This window comes from Triticum aestivum, chromosome 4B, assembly GCF_018294505.1.
Source record: "Triticum aestivum cultivar Chinese Spring chromosome 4B, IWGSC CS RefSeq v2.1, whole genome shotgun sequence".
Lineage (NCBI taxonomy): Eukaryota > Viridiplantae > Streptophyta > Magnoliopsida > Poales > Poaceae > Triticum > Triticum aestivum.
Window position 1 is genome coordinate 172,127,898 of NC_057804.1, and position 21,569 is coordinate 172,149,466.

Consider the following 21,569-nt stretch of genomic DNA (forward strand, 5'->3'; position numbering starts at 1 on the left):
CGTTTGGACTCCGTTTGATATTCCTTTTCTTCGAAATACTGAAACAGGCAATAAAACAGCAATATGGGCTAGGCCTCTGGTTAATAGGTTAGTCCCAAAAGTAATATAAAAGTGTATAATAAAGCCCATAATCATTCAAAACAGATAATAAAATAGCATGAATGCTTCATGAATTATAGATACGTTGGAGACGTATCAAGCATCCCCAAGCTTAATTCCTAGTTGTCCTCGAGTAGGTAAATGATAAAGAAATAATTTATGAAGTGTGAATGCTAGAAGGTGCACAAGTTTGATCAATGATAATTTCAATCACCTTTTCTAGCATGATTATATGTCATAACAGTAGTTCATCTCATAAAACTTTTCACGATAAAGTAACAAGCAATTCACATGTCAAAGCATAGACCATAAACTTTCTTGAAAACTAGCAAGCTTCATTCTTAGTCATCAAACAATTGCAATTCATCCTATTTTCAGGAAGGGTCTATGTCATAGCTTTGATTTAGCAAACTTCACATACTCAACTATCATATAGTCTTCTACAATTGCTAACACTCACGCAATACTTGTGGTTATGAAGTTTTAATCAGACACAGAGAAAGATAGGGGCTCATAAAGTTGCCTCCAAACGTATTCACCTTTGGGTGATGTCAACAATAATAGTTCATGCTAACGTACATCCAATTGGATATATATATCAGGATCACCCTAACACAAAGTGCTTGCCAAAGGATAAAATGAAAAAGGGAAACGTGAAGATCACCTTGACTCTTGCATAAAGTAAAAGACATAAAGTAAAAGATAGGCCCTTCGCAGAGGGAAGCAGAGGTTGTCATGCGCTTTTAGGGTTGGATACACAAAATCTTAATGTGAAAGAACGTCACTTTATATTGCCCGTTGTATATGGACTTTTATTATGCAGTCCGTCGCTTTTATTGCTTCCATAACAAGTTCGTACAAAGCTTATTTTCTCCACACTAATAAGTCATGCATATTTAGAGAGCAATTTTTATTGCTTGCACCGATGACAACTTACTTGAAGGACCTTACTTAATCCATAGGTAGATATGGTGGACTCTCATGGCAAAACTGGGTTTATGGATATTTGGAAGCACAAGTAGTATCTCTACTTGGTGCTAGGAGTTTTGGCTAGCATGAGGGGGAAAGGCAAGCTCAACATGTTGGAATGATCCATGACAGTATACTTTAACTGAGATGTGAGAAAACATAACCCATTATGTTGTCTTCCTTGTTCAACATCAACTCTTTAGCATGTCATACTTAATGAGTGCTCACAGTTATAAAAGATGTCTATGATAATATATTTATATGTGAAATCTCTCTTCCTTCAATGTTCTTTCATGAATTGTTCAAGTGACTAATACAATGCTTGCTAACCGTCAATAAATTTACAACCTCTACTTCTTAGATGTGAAGTCATTACTCCCCATGGAGTAAGCAAATGAAACATATATAATTTCAGATTTATGACATTCAACTCATTCAACCATTTACTCATAGGATATAAGTGAAGCACACGAGTAAATGAAGAACTACTCCAAAAAGATATAAGTGAAGATCAATGAGTAGCGAAATAATTATGTAGCTATATGAAGACTCTCTCTCATTAAAGAATGTCAGATCTTGGTATTGTATTCAAGCAGCAAGCAAAACAAAATAAAATGACATTGCAAGGATAGCACAACTCATGTGAAGAAGCAAAAACTTAGGCTCAACTGATACTAACCAATAGTTGTTGAAGAAGAAAGGTGGGATGCCTACCGGGGCATCCCCAAGCTTAGATGCTTGAGACTTATTGAAATATTAACTTGGGGTGCCTTGGGCATCACAAGCTTGAGCTTTATGTCTCCTTAATTCCTCTCATATCATGGTTTCTCTTTTTATCAAGCTTCATCCACAACAAACTCAACAAGAACTCGTGAGATAGGTTAGTATAAACCAATGCAAAACCTTATCATTTTCTACTGTAACAAATCACTAAAATTATTATTCAACATTGCATACTAAATGCCTCTGCATACTTAATACTCCTATCCTCAAATAGAATCATTAAACAAGCAAACATATGCAAACAATGCAACCATAACAGCAATATGCCAAAACAGTATAGTCTGTAAAGAATGCAAGAGTATCAATACTTACCTAACTCCAAAAATTATGAACTAAAGTTCCCACTGTAATGAATTTATCAGAGGTAAATATGAAAAAATATTCAACATTATACCATTCTTTGACTTTTCTAGGGAATTTTTGCAACAGCGGTAAACTTTCTGTTTTTCAAACAGCAACATGTATACTAGCAAAATAAGCATGGCAAAGGCTATCCTTGACATTTTTATTGAAACTAAAGATGCAAAACATTATTCTAACTAACAGCAAGCAAAAACTAACAAAAGAAATTGACGCTCCAAGCAAAACACATATCATGTGGTGAATAAAAATATAGCTCCAAGTAAAGTTACCGATGAACGAAGACGAAAGAGGGGATGCCTTCCGGGGCATCCCCAAGCTTAGGCTCTTGGTTGTCCTTTAATATTACCTTGGGGTGCCTTGGGCATCCCCAAGCTTAGGCTATTTCCAATCCTTATTCCATAGTCCATTGAATCTTTACCCAAAACTTGAAAACTTTAACCACACAAAACTCAAAAACAAAACTCGTAAGCTCCGTTAGTATAAGAAAATAAATCACCACTTAGGTACTGTAATGAACTCATTCTAAATTCATATTGGTGTAATATCTACTGTATTCTAACTTCTCTATGGCTCATACCCTCCGATACTACTCATAGATTCATCAAAATAAGCAAACAACACAATGAAAACAGAATCTGTCAAAAACAGAACAGTCTGTAGTAATCTGTATCAAACGTATACTTATGGAACTCAAAAAATTCTGAAATAAATTGCTGGACCTGAGGAATTTATCTATTAATCATATTCAAAAAGAATCAACCTAAAATCACTCTCCGGTAAAAAATTGCAGCTAATCTCGTGAGCGCTAAAGTTTTTGTTTTTCACAGCAAGATCACATAAACTTCACCCAAGTCTTCCCAAAGGTTCTACTTGGCACTTTATTGAAACAAAAGCTATAAAACATGATTACTACAGTAGCATAATCATGTGGACACACAAAAGCAGTAAGGGTAAATATTGGGTTGTCTCCCAACAAGCACTTTTCTTTAATGCCTTTTTAGCTAGGCATGATGATGGCAATGATGCTCACATAAAGATAAGAATTGAAACATAACGGGAGAATCATGAAGCATATGACTAGCACATTTAAGTCTAACCCACTTCCTATGCATAGGGATTTTGTGAGCAAACAACTCATGGGAACAATAATCAACTAGCATAGGAAGGTAAAACAAGCATAGCTTCAAAAAATTTAACACATAGAGAGGAAACTTGATATTATTGCAATTCGTAAAAGCATATGTTCCTCCCTGGTAATAATTTTCAGTAGCATCATGAATGAATTCAACAATATAACCAGCACCTAAAGCATTCTTTTCATGATCTACAAGCATAGAAAATTTATTACTCTCCACATAAGCAAAATTCTTCTCATTCGGAATAGTGAGAGTATCATAAGAGACTTGAACACTAAAAATTGCTTCCACATTAAAAGAGTAACGTTCAGAAAAAGGGTAATCATAATCATGACAAGTTTTATAAATACAATCCTCACTACTTTTTATAGCATAAGTATCATCACAATAATCATCATAAGTAGCAACTTTGTTCTCATCATAATCGATTGAAACCTCTTCCAAGATAGTGGAATCATCACTAAATAAAGTTGACACTCTTCCAAATCCACTTTCATAAATATTATAAGATTCAACATCCTCCAAAATAGTGGGATCACTACTTCCTAAAGTTGACACTCTTCCAAACCCACTTTCATCAATATAATCATCATAGGTACAAGGCATGCTATCATCATAACAATTTTGCATATCAAAACTTGGGATGCTAAAAATATCATCTTCATTAAACGTAGCATCCCCAAGCTTGGGACAAACATTAATTTCAGCAAATATATTCTCAAATATTTCATACTCATCAAACATAGTTTCCCCAAGCTTGGGCCCTTTCATATCATAAGCATAATCACTCTCATCATTAAAAATACGGATAGCACCAATAGTAAAGTAATTATCATCATCACAATGAGTAGTAGGAGACATCATTTGGGAGGGATACCTTTCTACCTTTGTTGCTCCTTCTTTTATTTTTCTTCTTCACATTATGTGTGGGTTCAACCTTCCTCTTTGAGATCCTTATTGATGAGATTGGTTGAATAGAAAGCTCCTCCTCGTTACCTGATTCATCATAAGAAATAATAGGAGGATATTGGGAAGTCTCTTCCCTTTCATTAGTATTCTCATCATCTTCTATTTGCTTTCTTTTCTTTAGGTAATTGGCAATATAAGGATTTTCAATGCAATTCACCGCACAAAACAAGTAAATCTTCTCTAGATCAATATCAAGGAATTTCTCATGGGCAAATTCTGGAAGGTCCTTCATTAAACGTTTCAATTCTTCGTAACCCAAAAACAAACTAAGTTCATTGTAATGAGAAAGGGAGATCAAATCATCACAGTTTTTGGACACGATCCGATCATGAAACAATTTGCATTGGAGATGTAAATGACCACGTTCATTGCAAAGTTCACAAGTACGACAAAGGAATTTTAAATTTTTAGCACTCACATCTAGCCTTTCTTGCAACCATTTAGTTTCTAAATGCTTATGCCTCTTGCAATATATATCTTCTCTATTTGGTGTGTTCATGCAAACATGTGCTCCATAAAAGTTGACATGCTCATAAGAGATATTTTCATCATGACTAGAGCAATCATCATTAATACTATGGATATTCAAGGAGTTTATACTAACAACATCGCAATCCTGCTCATCATTCAAAGATTCAGTACCAAGCATTTTAATGCACTCTTCTTCTAGCACTTGAGCACAATTTTCCTTTCCATCAAACTCACGAAAGATATTAAAAAGACGAAGCGTATGAGACAAACTTAACTCCATTTTTTTGTAGTTTTCTTTTATAAACTAAACTATTGATAAAACAAGAAACAAAAAGATTCAATTGCAAGATCTAAAGATATACCTTCAAGCACTCACCTCCCCGGCAACGGCGCTAGAAAAGAGCTTGATGTCTACTACACAACCTTCTTCTTGTAGACGTTGTTGGGCCTGCAAGTGCACAGGTTTGTAGGACAGTAGCAATTTTCCCTCAAGTGGATGACCTAAGGTTTATCAATCCGTGGGAGGCATAGGATGAAGATGGTCTCTGAGGGAGTCCTGGATTAGGGGGTGTCCGGATAGCCGAACTATCACCGTTGGCCGGACTCCTGGACTATGAAGATACAAGATTGAATACTTTGTCCCGTGTCCAGATGGGACTTTCCTTGGCGTAGAAGGCAAGCTTGGCGATACGGATATGTAGATATCCTACCATTGTAACCGACTCTGTGTAACCCTAACCCTCTCCGGTGTCTATATAAACCGGAGGGTTTTAGTCCGTAGGACGAACAACAATCATACCATAGGCTAGCTTCGAGGGTTTAGCCTCTTTGATCTCGTGGTAGATCTACTCTTGTACTACCCATATCATCAATATTAATCAAGCAGGAGTAGGGTTTTACCTCCATCGAGAGGGCTCGAACCTGGGTAAAAACATCGTGTCCCTTATCTCCTGTTACCATCTGCCTAGACGCACAGTTCGGGACCCCCTACCCGAGATCCGCCGGTTTTGACACCGACATTGGTGCTTTCATTGAGAGTTCCTCTGTGTCGTCACCTTTAGGCCCGATGGCTCCTTCGATCATCAACAACGACGCGGTCCAGGGTGAGACTTTTCTCCCCGAACAGATCTTCGTATTCGATGGCTTTGCACTGCGGGCCAATTCACTTGGCCATCTGGAGCAGATCGAAAGCTACGCCCCTGGCCATCAGGTCAGATTTGGGAGTTTGAACTACACGGCTGACATCCACGGAGACTTGATCTTCGACGGATTCGAGCCACTGCCAAGCGCGCCGCACTGTCTCGATGGGTATGATCTAGCTCTGCCGCCGAACAGTGCCCTAGAGGCCGCACCAGCATCCGCTCCGACCCTTAGCTCGGAGCCGACTTCGCCGATCGAGGACGAGTGGCTGGACACTGCCTCGGGGGCTACGATCTCTATGGCGATTGAGCCGAACACCATCCATGTCCTTTGCAAACCCCGTGACTCCGAGGTGTCGGACTCCTCTCCGGACTCCGAACCTCCCGCGCCCCTCCCAATCAAATCCGATTGGGCGCCGGTTATGGAGTTCACTGCCGCGGACATCTTTCAGCACTCGCCCTTTGGCAACATTCTGAATTCACTAAAGTCTCCCTCTTTATCAGGAGAGCCCTGGCCGGACTATGGTCAGGAAGGTTGGGATGCGGACGACGAATTCAACACCCACCCACCACCCACTTCATAGCCACTGTCGAAAGTTTAAATGACGTGCTTAATTTCGACTTCGAAGACATCGACGGTATGGACGACGATGTAGGAGATAACCACGAACTAGCACCTATAGGGTACTGGACAGCCACCCCATCTCACGATGTATACATGGTGGATACACCTAAAGGAAGTGACGACGAGGAACAACGGGACGCTATGAAGGATAAATCACTCGAAAAGCAATCAAGACGGCGACGAAAGCGCCACACAGAGTCCCGCCTCGACAAAGACGGCAGCCATACAGACCCAGCCATAGAGCAGGTCGAACCGGTGGACGATGAACATGCCATTGAACAACCGCCCGAACAGGACAACTTGGATAAACAACCCGTCCCCGGCGAAGATAATAGTCTGGACGATCTCACACCGGACAAGTTGTTGGAACAGAAGAACCTCCACAAAAGGCTCGTCGCCACTGCGCGTAGGCTGAAAAAGCAGAAGCGGAAGCTCAAAACAACGGAAGATGCACTTAGAATCAGATGGAGCAAAGTACTCAACACCGCAGACAAATACGGCAACAGTCGCCAAACAAAGAGCTACCCAAAGCGCAAACTACTGCCCGAATTCGATGAGGAGGCCTTAGAGCCCCCGCAATCAAAGAACAAAGAGGCCGCCCGGTCGGATAGACGACCACATGACAAGCATAGAGCGGCAAGCGGCGCTGCACACAAGCCGGCACACGATCCGCATAAGGATTCGCATCAAAAGGATGGCCCAGTTAGGTCCATCTACAGGCCAAGAAAGCAAGCTCTTCTAAGCAATAAAACACGCCAAATATCCGAACATCACGGCACACCCAAATATAGGGGAGCCGCACACCCCCTATGTTTCACCGATGAGGTGCTGGATCACGAATTCCCAGCGGGATTTAAGCCCGTAAACATAGAGGCATACGACAGAATAACAGACCCGGGAGTCTATATTGAGGATTACATCCTTCACATACACATGGCTAGAGGAGATGATCTCCACGCCATAAAATACTTACCCCTCAAGCTCAAAGGGCCAGCACGACACTGGCTTAAAAGCCTCCCTGAAAATACCATTGGAATTTGGGAAGAGCTTGAGGATGCTTTTCGGGCAAACTTTCAAGGGACTTATGTCCGCCCTCCGGATGCAGACGATTTAAGTCACATAACTCAACAACCCGAAGAGTCATCCCGCAAATTCTAGAACAGGTTCCTCACTAAAAAGAACCAAATAGTCGACTGTCCGGACGCCGAAGCCTTAGCAGCTTTCAAACACAACGTCCAAGACGAATGGCTCGCCAGGCACCTTGGACAGGAAAAGCCAAGAACAATGGCCGCACTAACAAGCCTCATGACCCGCTTTTGCGCGGGAGAGGATAGTTGGCTGGCAAGATGTAGTACCAGCGACCCAAGTACATCCGAAGTCAGAGATGGAAATGGGAAACCATGACGCAGCAAGGACCAGCACCGGCCAAGGGGAAACAGCCCGAAGAGCACGGCAGTCAACGCCAGATTCAAAAGCTCTCGGCAGAATCATAATAAACTGCCCCTCAAGGATAACAGCCACAAGCTATCCAACTTAAACAAAATCTTGGACAAAATATGCCAAATCCACAGTACCCTTGGGAAGCCTGCAAACCATACCCATAGAGATTGTTGGGTCTTCAAGCAGTCCGGCAAACTCAATGCCGAACACAAGGGGCTCGACACACCAAGCGAAGACGATGATGAACCCCACAAGCAGAGCACCGGAAAACAAAAGAAATTCCCACAAGAAGTCAAAACAGTAAAGTCACTTCAAGTGACAAAAGGGAAAATCAGAATGGCGCCCATAGAAATACGCACCGCACGGCCTATCCCAGCGGAGTCCCGACATTGGTTGTCAAAACCAATCACCTTTGATCATCAGGATTACTCCAGACGTATCCGGAATGCAGGATGGACTGCCTGATATTAGATCCTATAATCGACGGACTCCAATTCACAGAAGTCCTAATGGATGGCGGTAGTGACCTAAACCTGCTATATCAGGACACAATCCGCAAAATGGGGATAGACCCAACCAAAATTCGCCACAGCAACACCTCCTTCAAGGGGGTAATGCCAGGCCTATATGCCCATTGCACGGGCTCCCTACTGCTAGAAGTTGTGTTCGGCTCATCCGACAACTTCTGCCGTGAAAAGTTAACCTTCCATATTGCCCCATTCAAAAGTAGTTATCAAGCACTATTGGGACGTGAAGCTTTCGCCCGCTTTAACGCAATACCACATTATGCATCTCTTACACTTAAAATGCCTGGTCCACGCGGCATCATCTCATTAAAGGGAAATACCAAGTGTTACTCGAGCACGGAAGAACGTGAGACTGCCTGGACAGTCACACACTAATCCGGCTCCGCTAAACAAAGCACCTGAACAGGTCATTCGGACCCCGGACACGGCTAGACGAGTCCGGCATAAACATATGAAGGCCTACTAGCCGCACACCCCCGTACAAGGGGCTGCATGCATGTACAACAAGAGACAATAAAGCTCAATTTTATTCGCTTTTCGAATCGTACTCCTTTTATTTAATATAAAGTACATTTTTCGCACGATCTTTCTTCAACTAAGTTCTTCTCCTTTACAGATGAACACCGTGCTACACCCGTCCAGGATACGGCACAACGGAGACACAGGCGCAGACGTGCAGTAGGGACCCGTTGCAAGGATTCTTTTCAGATTAAGACCCCGCGTAAACCTTTTTTACTGTCTCTTGTTGATACACATCCCCCGGTTTCTTGCTATAACCGAGGAGGAGGCTGGCGTTTTGGCATCGGCCGCGTCAGAATTTTTTGCGCGTACCTGGACACCAGGGGCTTAGGGCATTGTTCTGCCCGTTTTCATAAAGACCGAATACCTTAGGGAGTGTTCGGCGTCTCGAGTTAGGCCTTATATGCATCAGCTCCAAATCATGTCTTTGGTCAAATGTTGGGTTTGCCCAGCTCCTGTGTTTTGCTACCTTACGTTCCGTTCTATCGGCTAACGTGGCACCAGGAGAACTACTGCGATTGTGCCCGGGTTCGGCCTGGTGAGCACCTCAGTAGAGAAAGCCGAAAACTGACTATCATGATATAGCGTGAGACTGGTCAACCACTCGATGACCCACCGGAATGTTTAGAATTCCTCCGCATTAACGAAGGACCGTTTCCCAGTCAGGCACATACGCGCCCCGAATTCGGGAGAGCGCGGTGCCCCTAGGGGCTATATAGTAGCCCCACCATCGAACTCCTATGGCTAAGTGAAAGTGATAAAGCATTATAGTCCGGTTGCCTAGTTTGCTACACTATCACCTCCTTCACAGGACCAAGACGTTGGATTAAGTGTGAAAATGCGCCTTTTTTGCAAACACCCCCGCACTATGTGCATGGGGGCTGAAGCCAAAGATTGCCATCTTTCAGGTTATATACGCATATACATTAACAGCCGCACAGGAGGTATTTTAATACTTGAACGCACAAGTATAAAAAGCCCTTATATTATATTGTTTCACAAATCATACATGTCATTTGAACATAATATCCTTCGAGCACTGCGTCTCTATTAAATGAGCGCCTTGCAGGACTTCCTCAAAATAGTGCTCGGCAGGTACTCGGCTTCTGTCTGAATCCTAGGATGCAACATCGGTGGCCTCCATCTCCGCCCAGTATGTCTTGACACGGGCAAGAGCCATCCGCGTACCCTCTATGCATGCTGGCCGCTTCATTGCACTAATATGCGGCACCGCACCAAGGAACTGCTGCACCAAGCCAAAATAACTCTTCGGCTCGGGCCTCTTCGGCCACAAATGAGTCACGACTTCCTTCATGGCAAGTCCGGACAACCTATTCAGCTCAGCCCATTTGGCCAAATGATCGGTCAATGGAAGCGGACGCTCTGGACTATGGAACTGCGACCAAAAAAGCTCTTCCATTCCGTGATCCTTTTGGCCTCGAAAGTGTTCGGCCGCATGTGCGGCACTCACCGCCAAGTCCAGATAAGCATCCTCCGCACCCCACAGCTGGCCCAACTGATCATACTTAGGATCCGTGAATTTCCTCCGCAGCAGAAAAGGCTTTCCAGCCGCAATATCTTCGGCCTGACGTAGCTCCTCTTTCATAGCTCTCATCGCAGAGCGGGCATCCTTGGCCTCAGTAGCGGCCTTTTTCAGGTCCTCTTGTTCCGCTCGACCTTCTTTTTCAAGAAGCTCGCAACGGTCGGTAGCATTCTTCAACTTTATGGCCATGTCGGCCATTTCTTTCTTGCTTCGGCAGTGAGCAGCATGTTCGGCTCTCAGCTCTTCGGCCGCTTTTACGGCAGCTGCATCACTTTTTCGGGCTTGCTCCTTGGCTCGGGCGAGTTCTGCCCGAAGATTCTCCATGGCAGTTGCACCATCTGCGTCAAGGATACATGTTGTAAGGCACAGACATTAAGCTACCTTACCGGGTGTCTGCGGAGAAACTGCATACCTTGTGACTCATCAAGCCGCTTATTGATAAGCGCGATGTCAGAATCCGCCACGTCAAGTTGCCGCTTTAGTTTGGCAAATTCATCAGTCCGGCTTGCCACCGGATGCTTCGCCACCTACATAGGAAGAGCGCATATTATACCTGGGATTATGATCCTCGACGCGCTGTCATTTTGGACAACTCACCGAGTCTCAGGGGCTACTATCTATACAGGGCGCATTCTATATGCAAAACTGTCAGAAGGTACATCATTTTGCGTACCTCAAAACCCGTCAGTAAACTTATGACGGCGTCATGCAATCCGCTTTCAGCGAATGAAATCCTTTCAATCACCGTACCCATTAGCGCACAGTGATCTTCCGAGATAGATGCTCGCCTGAGCAGATCTTTCAGCTCCTCCGACTGTACACCAGTCGGTGCCGGACTCGTCCGATGGCCTTTTTCGAAGGCCGGACGCGGAGGGCTTTGAGGGGACATACGACTGCCTTCGGGCCCCGCCGGATTCGGAGAAACCCTCCGCGACGACACCTCAGGGTTGTCCGCCTCACATGACGGCACGGCAGGCGGAGGCGTTTCACTCTCCATCATCTCCGGATCAAGATCCCCTAAAGACGAGCTCTGCTGAGAAGGGCTGAGATCCGAACTACAAGGAAAAATTTCGGTTATCTTCAGAAATAAAACAGGGATGTCTCTCATTTTAATAAAACGCCCCTCTTTACTTACGGCTTGCTAGAGGGCTGATCTCCTTGGGGAAATAGTGCGGCCGGGGCATCTCCCGGCACAGGACCCTCTGGCGAGGATTTCTTCCCCCGCTTCAAAGCCTTGGTCTCCGGATCTTCGGAAGTGGTCCTCTTCTCCCCTTGGAGGGAGGGATTCTCGATCCCTCCTTTCTTGATAAACTCCTTCGCGGAGGCAGTAGCTCCCTTGTTCCCCCCTTCGCCTTCTTCAAAAGGCGCAGCCTCTAGCATCCTGGTTAACACAGGATCCGGCGTGGTCTCAGGGAGGGGGGCCGGACACCGGATCCGTTTTGCTTTCGCTATCCACTCCTGTTCAAGGGACAGGTCTTTTAAAGGCAAGTTTGTGATAGATATACGGATAGCATGTCCGGATACAGGACTACTTACTTGGGTATCCGGGTGATTGCAGCTCAGACCTGCGTCATCGGTCAAGTCCGGACACATTGCTCGTGATCCGAAGAACAGTTGGTACATCTCCACGGGCGTTACGCCCATAAAATGTGGGAGCTCGTGGTCCCTCCGGATTAAACTCCCACAGGCGGAGGGGGTGACGTTTGCAGGGCAGGGTGCGACGAATCAGCATGACCTGCGCTACTACGACCTGATTGATCTCTCTCTCTCTAGGAGGTCTCGAATACGGCCCTGCAACAAGGGCACGTCCTTGGACGGCCCCCAGTCGAGCCCTTTATTGACCCATGACGCCAGCCACGGTGGAGGACCCGAGCGAAAGGCAGGTGGCACCACCCATTTGGTGCCCCGGGGAGCGGTGATATAAAACCACTCTTGTTGCCACAGACTGAGCTCCTCTTGAAAAGAGCCCTCGGGCCATGGAGCGTCAACATTCTTTCTTATAACAGCCCCTCCGCACTCTGCCTGCTGCCCCTTGATCATCTTCGGTTCCACTTTGAAGGTTTTGAGCCACAACCCGAAGTGAGGGGTAATGCGGAGGAAGGCTTCACATACGACAATGAACGATGAGATGTGGAGGATGGACTCCGGAACCAAGTCATGAAATTCCAGCCCATAATAAAATACGAGCCCCCTCACGAAGGGGTCCGTCGGGAAGCCTAAACCATGAAGGAAGTGAGACACAAACACCACGCTCTCACCAGGCTTGGGAGTGGGAATAACCTGCCCTTGGGCAGGCAGCCTGTGCGAAATTTCGCCGGTTAGATATCTGGCATCTCTTAGCTTTAGCACGTCTTCTTCCATGATGGAGGAAGGCATCCACCGGCCTTCCAGGTCGGAGCCGGACATCCTCGGAGGTCCGAAGCGCCTGAATCTAGAGCTTTGGGTGTTGGAACTCAAGGCGAGGGGCGGATTCGATTGAGATTGAAAGAAAGGAGCGGGCCTTGGTCTCGTTATATAGAGGTTGAATACCAAGAGCCCTCCCCGTGACCGTTCGGGGCTCGCCTTTGATAGAGGAGGCGCGCCAACGGGCACGACTGGGTTACCCACACCCGTATTAATGAGAATCCCGGAATAAGGGGACACGATCTCTGCTTTGACAAGACGTGCCAAAGAAACCGCCTCATTAAACACGCTGAGGTGGGACAGAAAAACGATTCCAATAAAGGCTTGGCCGTGGTGTGACGTCACACCACAGGATACGTCAACAGATTGAATTTGTGTAAAGATTATTCTCTCTACGGTGGTATGTGGAACTTATTTTGCAGAGCCGGATAATATCCTTGTGTTCAAAATCTTCTATGAAGTATTCGGAGGAGGAACCCGCCTTGCAATGCCGAAGACAATATGCGCGCCAAACTCGTCATCATTGAAGCCTGGTTCAGGGGCTACTGAGGGAGTCCTGGATTAGGGGGTGTCCGGATAGCCGAACTATCACCGTTGGCCGGACTCCTGGACTATGAAGATACAAGATTGAAGACTTCGTCCCGTGTCCGGATGGGACTTTCCTTGGCGTGGAAGGCAAGCTTGGCGATACGGATATGTAGATCTCCTACCATTGTAACCGACTTTGTGTAACCCTAACCCTCTCCGGTGTCTATATAAACCGGAGGGTTTTAGTCCGTAGGACGAACAACAATCATACCATAGGCTAGCTTCGAGGGTTTAGCCTTTTTGATCTCGTGGTAGATCTACTCTTGTACTACCATATCATCAATATTAATCAAGCAGGAGTAGGGTTTTACCTCCATCGAGAGGGCCCGAACCTGGGTAAAAACATCGTGTCCCTTGTCTCCTGTTACCATCCGCCTAGATGCACAGTTCGGGACCCCCTACCCGAGATCCGCCGGTTTTGACACCGACAGTCTCTCTCAAACAACCCTGCAACCAAATAACAAAGAGTCTCTTGTGTCCCCAACACACCCAATACAATGGCAAATTGTATAGGTGCACTAGTTCAGCGAAGAGATAGTGATACAAGTGCAATATGGATAGTAGATAAAGGTTTTTGTAATCTGAAATAATAAAAACAGCAAGGTAACTAATGGTAAAAGTGAGCGTAAACAGTATTGCAATGATAGGAAACAAGGCCTAGGGTTCATACTTTCACTAGTGCAAGTTCTCTCAACAATAATAACATAGATAGATCATATAACAATCCCTCAATATGCAACAAAGAGTCACTCCAAAGCCACTAATAGCGGAGAACAAATGTAGAGATTATGGTAGGGTATGAAACCACCTCAAAGTTATTCTTTCGGATCGATCTATTAAAGAGTTCGTACTAGAATAACACCTTAAGACACAAATCAACCAAAACCCTAATGTCACCTAGATACTCCATTGTCACCTCAAGTATCCGTGGGCATGATTATACGATATGCATCACACAATCTCAGATTTATCCAACCAACACAAAGTACTTCAAAGAGTGCCCCAAAGTTTCTACCGGAGAGTCAAGAATGTGTGCCAACCCCTATGCATAGGTTCATGGGAGGAACCCGCAAGTTGGTCACCAAAACATACATCAAGTGGCACATGATATCCCATTGTCACCACAGATAAACACGGCAAGACATACATCAAGTGTTCTCATAAAAGACTCAATCTGATAAGATAACTTCAAGAGGGAAACTCAATTCATCACAAGAGAGTAGAGGGGGAGAAACATCATAAGATCCAACTATAATAGCAAAGCTCGGGATACATCAAGATCGTGCCATAGAGGGAACACGAGAGAGAACACGAGAGAGAGAGAGAGAGAGAGAGAGAGAGAGCGATCAAACATATAGCTACAGGTACATACCCTCAGCCCCGAGGGTGAACTACTCCCTCCTCGTCATGGATAGCGCCTGGATGATGAAGATGGCCACCAGTGATGGGATCCCCCTCCGACAGGGTGCCAGAACGGGCTCCCGAGAGGTTTTTGGTGGCTACAAAGGCTTGCGGCAGCGGAACTCCCGATCTATCTTGATATTCGATGGTTTTAGGGTACATAGGCTTATATAGGCGAAAGAAGTCGGTCGGGGGGTGCTCGAGGTGTCCACAGGATAGGGGGCGCGCCCAATAGGGGGGCGCCCTCCTATCTCGTGGCCTCCTCGAGGCTCTTCTGACGTGAACTCCAAGTCTCCTGGGTGATATTCTTCCCAAAAATCACACTGCCGAAGGTTTCATTCCGTTTGGACTCCATTTGATATTCCTTTTCTTCGAAATACTGAAACAGGCAATAAAACAGCAATATGGGCTTGGCCTCCGGTTAATAGGTTAGTCCCAAAGGTAATATAAAAGTGTATAATAGAGCCCATAATCATTCAAAACAGATAATAAAATAGCATGAATGCTTCATGAATTATAGATACGTTGGAGACGTATCACCCTCCCGTGGCAGTAGGGTCCTATTGGAAACTAAGGGATATTAAGGCCTACCTTTAATAGAGAACCGGAACAAAGCATTAGCACATGGTGAATACATGAACTCCTCAAACTACGTCGTCACCGGGAGTGGTCCCGACTTCTGTCACTCCGGGGTTGCCGGATCATAACACGTAGTAGGTGACTATAACTTGCAAGATCGGATCTAGAACATGGATATAATGGTGATAACATAAACGGTTCAGATCTGAAATCATGGCACCCGGGCCCAAAGTGACAAGCATTAAGGATGGCAAAGTCATAGCAACATCAATCTCAGAACATAGTGGATACTAGGGATCACGCCCTAACAAAACTAACTCGATTACATGATGAATCTCATCCAACTCCTCACCGACCAGCGAGCCTACGAAGGAATTACTCACTCCCAGTGGGGAGCATCATGGAATTGGCGATAGAGATGTGTTGGTGATGACGAAGATCGAATATCCCCCTCTCCGGAGCCCCAAATGGACTCTAGATCTGCCCTACTGAGGAAGAACATGGCTTGGCGGCGGCTCCATCTCGTGAAACGCGATAGTTCTTTCTCCTTGATTTTTTCTGGAAATATGGGATTTTATAGCGTCGGTTTGAGGGTTAGCGGGGCCACCAGGTGGGCAGCACCCACCTGGGCGCGCCTGGGGGGGCTGGCACACCCTGGTGGGTTGTGCCCACCTAGGTGTCCCCCTCGGGTCCATCCTGGCTCCAGAAATTCTCTTATTTGATATAAAAAATCATCGCAAAGTTTTGTTCCATTCCGAGAACTTTTATTTCTGCACAGAAATAACACCATGGTAGTTCTGCTGAAAACAGCGTCAGTCCGGGGTTAGTTTCATTCAAATCATGCAAATTAGAGTCCAAAACAAGAGAAAAGCGTTAGGAAAAGTAGATACGTTGGAGACGTGTCAACCATCTAAAAGTAGAAATGTCCGTGCTACAAAAGAAAAGAATACTAATGAACATGTTAGGCATCATTCCACATCAAAAATTCTATTTTTATCATTTACCTACTCGAGGACGAGCAGGAATTAAGCTTGGGGATGCTGATACGTCTCCAACATATCTATAATTTTTTATTGTTCCATGCTGTTATATTATCATTCTTGGATGTTTTACAATCATTTTATAGCAACTTTATATCATTTTTTGGGACTAACCTATTGACATAGTGCCTAGTGCCGGTTGCTGTTTTCTGTTTGTTTTTTACTTTGCAGAAAATCCCTACCAAACGGAGTCCAAACGCAGTGAAACTTTTTGGAGATTCTTTTTGGACCAGAAGATAACTTGGGGGCCAAGAAAGGACCAGAGGGGAGGCCCGTGGGGACCACAAGACACCAGGGCGCGCTCAGGAGCCCAGGCGCCCTGGTGGGTTGTTTGCCCATGGGGGTCTCCTGCATCGCCTCTTCGCCCTATAAATTCCCAAATATTTCAGAAACCCTAGGGGAGCAGACGAAACACAATTTTAGCTACCGCAAGTTCCAGAACCACGAGATCCAATCTAGCACCATCACGGAGGGGTTCATCATCCTCATTGGTGCCTCTCCGATGATGCGTGAGTAGTCCACCATAGACCTAAGGGTCCGTAGGCAGTAGTTAGATGGCTTCTTCTCTCTTTTGCTTATCAATACAATGGTCTTTTGGAGATCTATTTGATGTAAACCTTTTTGCGGTGTGTTTGTTGGGATCTGTTGAATTTTGAGTTTATGATCAAATCTATCTCCATGAATATTATTTAAATTTCTTTGATCTCTTATATGCATGATTATTTATAGCCTAGTATTTCTTCTTCGAATCTTTGGTTTAGTTAGGCCAACTAGATTGATTTTTCTTTCCATGGGAAGAGGTGCTTTATGATGGGTTCGATCTTGCGGTGTCCTCTCCCAGTGGCAGAAGGGGTAGAGATGGACACAGGTATCGTTGCTATTAAGGATAACAAGATGGGGTCTATTCCTACATGAATAGATCTTGTCTACATCATGTCATCGTTCTTGTTGCATTACTAGAGTGTCACATGATGGCACTTTTTTCTAGGAGGTGGGCGGGTGCGCGGGATTGGTATGGTTTTATAGGCCGATTGCTGCTGATTGATTCGAAAAATCGTTGGCCCGGTCAAAATCATAAACCAAATCCAAAATTGAATACCTCAATAGAATGAAAGATCTTCAAAATTATGGAACATAGGGAATTAATAGAATTGAATGGGAGAGCTCGTTGAGAAATTTTTTACCTGGTCAAAATTAATTGAAGAGCCCAATTAATTATGAGGCTTTAAAAATTAGAAAGCATACCCCTTATATTTTGAAACTGGTGGAATATTTGGTTTGGCGGGTGGAGGAGATGATGAAGCGTGTTTTTTATTAATAGTGCGGTGATTTGATTGGTATTTCATGGTGCGGTTCTATGTTATCCTCTAACCAACCAACGTATATTTATGTGGGAATTTTTGCATTAGTGACTGTAAGTACTATATTGATACTACAATATCACATGATGGCACTTTTGTTTTCTAGGGGGCGGTAGGATGCGCGGGATTGATATGATTTTTATTGGATGATTGTTATTGATTAATTTGAACGTTCATTGGCCCATTCAAAATCATAAACAAATTCAAAATTGAATACCTCAATGGAATAAAGGATCTTCAAGAGAATTGAATGGGAGAGCTCGTTGAGAAAATTTTGACCTGGGAAAAATCAGGTGACCCGATTCTAAATTGAAGACCTAATTATAAGGCCTTAAAAATTAGAAAGCATAGTATAAAAGAATTGAATAAGAGAACTTTGAGAAATAATTGACCCAGTCCAAATCGGGTGAGCCCGTTTCGAGTGGAGACCTCAATTGAATGTGGGCTCCTTAAAACTAGGAAGCATAGAGTTATAGAGGATATGAATATCGTGTAGATTGAAACTGAAAAGCTTCTACCGAGTTAGTTGAGGCAGAAATCAGCAGATGTCTGATAAGCACATGTTGTAGTCTCATTTCATTTAAGACCTCTGAATTGTTAGTTCAATTTCACAATGAGCACCGATGTTAATTCATATAACATAAATAAATTGATGTGTTGATTATATAAAGAATGTTGTTGAGGAGATGTCTACTTTGGTTTTACAACTTGTTTTACTTTTGTTAATTGGATCATAGCATGCCCTCTCTCCCTACGAGCAATTGTTGTGCTACTTTTTGTTATCTATAGAGAGGGTGAGAATGGGGAGGAAGATAATAGCGGGCATGTTGCCGAACAACAGTAGTTCAACATGAGGTTATGCTTAAAAGTCGTGTGAGGTTATACTTGAAGGTAATGCTCTCCAACGGCTTGAAGGTAGATACACTAATGAAGGACACGCAGAGTACGATGTTATGTTTAAGGAGACAGGACGAGTGATGATGAGAATATAAATAGAGAGAAGTTATATGAATGGAAAGTTATTTTAACACACATTTTGAATTAGATTGATTGTTTGGCCAGTGTTCTTGTAACTCCATAGCAACGCACGAGCATTTATCTAGTACTTTATAAAAGAAAATCTTGGATCAGGAAAATTTGGCCATTACTTTTTAACATATTTGAAAAATGTTCTTGAATTCCATAAATGTTCATGAATTTTATTTATTTTCAAGAATTATAGCAAAGGTTCCAGAAGTTTTGGAAATGTCCATGAAACTAGAACAATGTTCATGAATTATGAGAAATGTTCGCTAATGTGGAAAAATGTTCGTGAATTAAAAACAATACTGGCAAATAAAAATATCATGAATGGAAAAATGTTCATGAATTTACAAACTGCTCACAATTATCAAAAAAATTAAATTTATTTAAATGTTAACGAATTTTAAAATCTAAATTAAATTAAAAGTTCTCACAAAATTTAGAATATTTACATAGTAAAGAAAAACAAGATTTTTAAACTAAATCACAATTTTTTTACAAAACTGTAAGTTTTAAAAAACACTCACATATTTAAATAGTATTCAATAGTTTTTTCAAGATAACACAGATTTATAATTTTGCATGCATTTTAAAATACTCAAATTGTAGAAATACATGTTCAAAAACCTATAGGAAAGATACAAAGTAAAGCGAGAAAACAAAGAAAAGAGAAAAATAAGAAAGGAAACCTGAAGAAAATTCCCGCCCGAAAAACTGGTAGGGATACAGTGGACGGAAAGAAATCCCCTCAACTGAAACAGAACAGCCACATAAGCTACGCTTAACCTCAGAGACCGAAGTTGAGCCGGCCCAATACGCTGCCTATGTACGCGATTCGTAGGAATTTCTTTCTATTTTATGCAATGGGGGAGTTCCTAATCAAGGGCGATGATATGTATCGCTTACAACGATACCTATTGAGCCATCGCTCATGTCGGCCGCACCTATATCTCGTTTAAAGCGAGATGTAGGGAATCCTCGCGTCAAGGCAAGCACTAGATGGATCAACCCAGGCACAGGGAAGTCCACAACCTCGTTTTGTTTTTTTTTCTTTTTTTTGTTCTTTGCTTTACTTTTTTACTTTTGTTTATACTTTATAATATTAGAAACATATATATTAGAAAACTATTCTACATAAAATATTAGAAACATATATATTAGAAAACTATTCTACATAAAATATTTGAAACTTGTTAACTAAGCATATAAAAATATTAAATGTATAGAGAAAAAATGATTCTCACGCACACAAAATATGTGTATGAAAGAAATACAATTTGTATGAACAAAATTTATCATGTATTAAAAAAATGTTAATCAAGCATTTGAAAAAAAGTTTAACAAGTATTTAAAAATGTTTAATCAAGCAATTGAAAAATGGTAAGTGTATATAGATAATGTTGATCAATCTTAAAAATATATTAATCTTGTATTTAAAAAATGTTAATCAAGCATTTGAAAAAATGTATAGAAAAAATATTGACCATGTATAAAAAATATATTAACCAAGCATTTGGAAAATGTCAAAAATGTGCTTACAAAATGTTTATCATTTATTAAGAAAATGTTAAAACCTACATTCAAAATATGTTATACTTGTATTACAAAAATGTATTAGATACATACCAAAAATAAAATGTGTATGAAAAAAATAAACATTCAAAAATATGAGATTTTAAAAAATATTAATCATGCAGTTAAAAAATGTAAAATGTATATATAAAACTATTTTTGCTTTGTATTAAAAAATGTTAAATGTTTTTAAAAACCAAGAAAAACCGAAGGGGGGGCGGGGCAAAGATACAAGAAAACTAGAAAGAAATAAACAAGGGAAACCAAAGAAAAAAATAGAAACAAATAAAACCAGTACAAAAGAATGGAAAATTGTGAAATCGAGAAAGAAATAAAAGCGATGAAAAGGACGAAAGAAACAAAGAAACCGAAGGAAAAATGAAGAAACTTAGAAAGAAAAGAAAAAAATGGAAAACCAACAAAGAAACAAAAAATAAAATAAATAAATAAAAACAAAAAAACAGCTGAAACCGTTGAAGAAACAAAAAAGACCTCTGAAAAAACAAAGAAATGCAAAAAAGAACAAAGGGAACAAAACCGGCGATACAAACAAGCGAACTAACAATTCAATAGATGGCGGACCATTACTGTAGCGGTCTAGGAAAAGCTCCAACCATGGGGAGCTTACATCTTGCTATAAGCGATGGTTGTGTCACCGAAGCTCCTAGTCAGCGCTTTAGGCGCCAATTACTGGTTTTGGCGCCCATGCAGCCATACTCCCTTGCTCCCCCTAGCTCGGTCACGTCGTTTCGCTGCTGACTGGAAATGGTTGACCAATATACCGTTGACTTAAAAAAACAAAAATCTTGAATCCAAAATTGTACATGAATTCTAAAATAGTTCTTCGTATTTGAAAAAAAGTTCACAGTTTTTTTAAAAAAAAAACGTTCATCCATTTTAAAAAATAGTTCATTGAAGTTGAAAAAAATCATTTTAAAAATAAGTTCAACAAATTTTAAAAGAGTTCATAGTTTTTGAAAAAGAGTTCATAAATTTGAAAATTTCAATTGATTTAAAAG